Source organism: Aethalodelphis obliquidens, unplaced genomic scaffold, assembly GCF_003676395.1.
Source record: "Aethalodelphis obliquidens isolate GAN/ISIS:26980383/991018 unplaced genomic scaffold, ASM367639v1 scaffold6, whole genome shotgun sequence".
NCBI classification, from domain to species: Eukaryota; Metazoa; Chordata; class Mammalia; order Artiodactyla; family Delphinidae; genus Aethalodelphis; species Aethalodelphis obliquidens.
In genome coordinates, this window is record NW_020837950.1 from 50,151,701 (window position 1) to 50,157,071 (window position 5,371).

Sequence of the window (5,371 nt, forward strand, 5' to 3'; positions counted from 1 at the left end):
GGTTTACATAAAATAGTAGATATGGTCAGTATCTGTAAGATAGAAGTTTGGTAAGATAGGACATATAATGTGATACAAAGACATGTAAAACTGACTATAATCAAATCTAAACTGTGAAGTTCTCACGGGTGGCTTCTAAAAGGGTATTCACTGAAGTTACGTGAGTTGGGAAGTCTCACTGTAAGAAGTTATGTGATGGATAACAGGTTATTGATATATGAGAGAGAGTACTATGTTTTAAAAAATGCCACAGTGCCATCTGACGATTCAAGTGGTCTGAGACTCTGTGTTAACTCTTGTCACTATTTACCTTTTTGAGTTGTGAGAATTCCAAGACAATGAGGTATAATGGAAAGGACATGGAAATTGGAACTGGGAGACCTTTACATCATAAGCTGTTTAGTCTCTCCGAATCAGGGACAGGACTAGAGTGTGTAAGAGCCTTTCAGTTGTATAATTCTGTGATTTTGTGAATATGATGTACATGAAAGCACTGCCGAGATATGCTGGCATAAAGTCATAGAATTTTAAAGGAGCGTTTTATCACGTTATGGTGAGTGGGTAAATTTTAAAATGTACTTTATTTGTGAGTTTATTCTCAACAAGTTTCTAGTAATGATTAGATATTTCTCCTGATACTTTGTCTATCCTTTGTCAAAAGAAAACCATGTATGTGTTGCTACAGAGCTAAAGAAAAAAAAAAAGAAGTGGTGAATGGATAATTGGGGCAGTCTGAGTCTTAACCCCATTCTGAGATTTGAGTTGCCTGCCAGGGACCTAAATCTCTGACATCAGAGAGAGTAACATCTTCATCTGTGTGAGCATAATAAGTTCCGTGTCAGAGTCTTAGGGAACGTGAACAAACACAGAGATACCGTCCACTTCATTTTTCTGTGTAGAGATGCCCATCCAGTTGGGCCTCATCTGGCTTGCCCTTACTAGGGTAGAGAGAGCTTTCAGGCTGGAGGGCGCGAGCATCTCAAGAGGACCGCTGCAGCCCACAGGATGGAAGTGGGTGGAGGGGAAGATGGCTGTCTCCAGAGCAAACCCTGCCCCTGCCCTTAGCAGATTAGGACAACAGATGCTTATTAGCAACAACAGGAAGAACTGGCAGACACCTTGGGGATGAAGTACAATAACTTCCACATGCTTCACATCATTCCAAGAACATCGCTTTTAAAAACACTGTTGAGGTTTTACTTTTTTTTTGGTCAATTTGTTTTTAGTTTTTATTAGAGTATAGTTGCTTTACAATGTTGTGTTAGTTTCTACTGTAGAGCAAAGTGAATCGGCTCTACGTATACATATATACCCTCTTTTTTGGTTTTCCTTCCCATTTAGGTCACCACAGAGCATTGAGTAGAGTTCCCTGTGCTGTACAGTAGGTTCTCATTAGTCATCTATTTTATACATGGTATCAATAGTGTATATGTGTCAGGCCCAGTCTCCCAATTCATGCCCCCCCTTCCCCCTTGGTATCATGCATTTGTTCTCTACATCTGTGTCTCTATTTCTGCTTTGTAAATAAGATCATCTATACCAGTTTTAACACTGTTGAGTTTTGAAAGCACTCTTTTTGGATCTACTTTAAGATAATTTTTAGTCAATGTATTATAGCTTAATGGATAAGAGTTCAACTCTGATTTGGAATCAGACTCCTTGGCCTCAAAACGCACTTTACCATTTACTTTGAGCAAATGATTTAACCTTCTTGTGTGTCAGTTTCCTTATTGGTAAAATGCTGATAAAAAGGATATATACCTTATGGGATGGCGGAGAGGATAAAAGGAGTACTTAGCAAGTGCTTATCAGTAGAATGACCAATATTTATTAGTTACTATTATTTTTATGTAAAACAAACAGATTTCTGTAACTAAAACCTCGGGCAGCTGATAAATGTGTTAAGTCCAAACTCCACTAGCATTTCATTTTCTTTTATTTCTTTTATAGTCAAGGTCAGATGTACTATTCCAGAAATCTTTCAAGCTTCTAATTATTCTCAGGGCCATCCACCGTTGTGCCTGTCATTCAATTTTTTTTGGTAATTCCCCATTTTCTCTCTTACTAGCTTTAAACAAACTTGTAAAATGTGTGAAACCAGTAGACACTAACCCTAACCCCATTATCTCATGCTCTGAATTATTAGCTTTAAGCGTTTTTCCTTGCCTATCTTGTTCTTTATTAAGCATCCCACCCAGGGAGGGATAAATTGGGAGACTGGGATTGACATATGCAGACTGCTATATATAAAATAGATAATAAGAACCTACTGTATAGCACAGGGAACTCTACTCAATACTCTGTAAATGACTTATATGGGAAAAGAATCTAAAAAAGAGTGGATATATGTGTATGTATAACTAATTAACTTTGCTGTACACCTGAAACTAACACAACATTGTAAATCAACTATACTCCAATAAAAATTAATTAAAAAAAAACAAAAGGTTGAGAGTTACAAAAAAAAAAAAAGCATCCCACCCAAGAGCCTTCTAATGATATGGTATGAACCTTTCATTTTATTCTCTCAGTTATTATAAAAATTTAGATGGTAAGTATCTCTTAGAAATATGGAACTATAGGACACGCTCGTCTCCTCCGCTGCCACCTGCTGCGGCCGGCGTCCACGCTGCACACAGCACGGCTGGCAAAGCCCACAGGCCAAGTGCTGAGGAGAAGTACCAGCTGCTGTCAGACCTGCGGGCCATGGGGTGGAAGGAGCCGGAAGGCCAGGATGTCACCTTCCAGCAGTTCCATTTCAAAGACTTCCGTAGGGCTATTGGCTTCGTGATGAGAGTGGCCCTGCAGGCTGAGAAACTGGACCACCATCCTGAATGGTTTAACGTTTACGACAAGGCCCACATCACCCTGAGCACTCACGCGTGTGCGGGCCTTTCAGAACTGGACATAAATCTGGCCAGCTTCATCGAGCAGGTAGCAGTGTCCGTGACATAGACCCTGCCCTTCCTCTCTGAGTTCTTCAGGGGAAAGGGGGGACTGAACTGGGGATCCAGAGAGGGAACTGGGGAGCCCCGAAATGTTGCTGCAGTCAAAACTGACAAGTCGATCCTGTTGCCTCCGTTTAGAGGCAAGTCTCTGCCATCGAAAAAGGCCAGCATCACCGCCAACACCAGAACTTAGACCACTTTTCCCCACACCGCTCTCTTCCTCCTTGGGGCTCTTTTACGTGTACACGGATTTGAATCAGTTCTTCTCTTGCTTTACAACTTTCCAGCGACAGCAACGATTTCTTTCCAGGCGGTGTCTTGCTCCCTTCCTGATTCATTTCCCAAGAAGCTGTGATGGAAAAGTGTGTCTAAGATAAAGTCTGATCTTAGAAGCCAGAACCTTAAAGTCATCCTCATCCTATGTGACAGACATGCATGTGCTATTATGCCTCCAATAAAAACACTGTTTCACTTGGAAAAAAAGAAATATGGAAGTATAAAGTTCAAAATTTCCACTCCTTTATTCTGCTCCCACATCTGCCTGTGCCTCAGTCCTCTCCATCTCCAGGAGATGATCAATAAAATAGATGATCAATGAAAGCCCCCCAAGAATTGATACTGTCTTACAAAGTCCCACAAATATCTTCTAGCTAGTGCTGTTATAAGATAAACTTCAGATTCTGTGGTTTTGCACATTTCTCTTCTTAATGCACAACCTGTCTTCTGCTCCTATTCTTGCAAACAGTTCTTAGAAAGCAGTGAGTAGAAAGCTCCCACTGGTGCTAACAAGTGAGAAATGACAACTTTCTAGTGTTATCTCTCCTAGTAGATACAACGTTAGCCTAAAGTAATTCATGATGATCTCAACATGATGGTGGGCAGAGGAAATGACCAGTATGGATGCTGGCAGCTTCTCAGGACCATATCAGTGATTATATGCAGGCACTACTTATTCTATCAATGATGTCTCTAAGCAAATTATCTCTGAAGATAAAACACATTCCTTGTTTAGGTCAATTCTGCCTGAGATGATATTTTGCACAAGCTTTACAAAAGACCCTGTTAAGACAAGCTAGTTTTACCTGCAATAGCTTTTCACTGTAACTAACTTTTATGGGTGACATTGGGAACATATACTATGTGTTGATAAACGCAATGAATCACTTTTTATCATTTTAAAATCACTTCCACTTTTACAAAAGCTCCTATAAAGCCATAGTACCTGGAATTTTATTTCTCTTTCACCTAGAACATCTTTCTAACAGTTAAAAAGTGACCTGGAAGGGGCAAAAAAAAAAAAAATGGAATGAGAAATATCACTCTTCTGTTCTTCAGAAAGAAGAATAATAAGCATTTCTAGAGTGCTTATCACTCTCCAGGGAGTATGTTTGGCACTAGAGATATATATGCATTTCAATCAGATTTTCCTTGTTGTCAAGTATTTTATAATTTTTAAGAGAAACTTAGAAAAATATAAAAGGATACAATCATATGTTAAAAGTACATGTAATCAAAAAAACACATATAATCATGTAAGAATGCAAGTGTGCTCAAGATACTATGAGTTCAAATGAGGGACATTTAATTCAGACTGTAGATACCAGAAAAGTTTTTCAGAGCAGGTGACTTTCACTGAGCATGTGTGTGTGTGTGTGTGTGTGTGTGTGTGTGTGTGTGTGTGTGTGTGTGTGTGTGTAAAATTACCTAGATACAAAAAGTGGGATCTCATTCCAGGAAAACAGAACATAAGCATTGTCCATGAGAAAATAATTAGGCCCAATGGTTCCAGTATCCCATTAGTTGCTCTAACATGGGTTGGAAGATAAAGATAGCAGAACGGAGACCAAAGACTCCTTAGGTGTCCATGAAGCCATGGGTTAACCATAACACAGTGTAAGATGAATGAGTAGTGTCATGAACCCTTCTTACTGTCATTGCTGCTCACTGATCCCACTTCTGCCTGTGCCTCACTTCTCTCCATCTCCAGGAGACTGACAGTCTCCACTACTCTACGCAAATGCCATCCCTGCTAAAATGTCCCCATTTAGCACCATCAGTGACATTTTGGAATTATCTCAAGCTATGAAAAGAACCAGAATCAACTTACTCCCCCCAATTATTATCATGTCGCTTCCATTCTCTGCTATGTACATTCTTTATAAATACAACGTTCTTTCCTGTCGTGTTGGAAATGTGAGCCCACTGTGACTAAGGTCATATTTAATACAGACCCAACATTTTGTTGGCACTCCCTAAATGTTAAATAGCAATGAGAGGAGATGAAGTAGTACAAGAACAAGAAAGTGATTAAAATAGATCCCAATCGATTCCAGCCGCATTAGAAACATAAGGGGAAAAAGTGAACACTTATTATCAAACTATAAAACCGAAAATATGTCTAGGAAAGTGTGGGCTATTTAAAA

General features: G+C 39.5%; 1 pseudogene; it reads left to right on the forward strand.

The window, feature by feature from the left end:
* The first annotated feature begins 901 nt into the window (after positions 1-901).
* LOC113619265 (pterin-4-alpha-carbinolamine dehydratase pseudogene) lies at positions 902-3,413 on the forward strand (annotated as a pseudogene).
* The last annotated feature ends 1,958 nt before the right edge of the window (positions 3,414-5,371 follow it).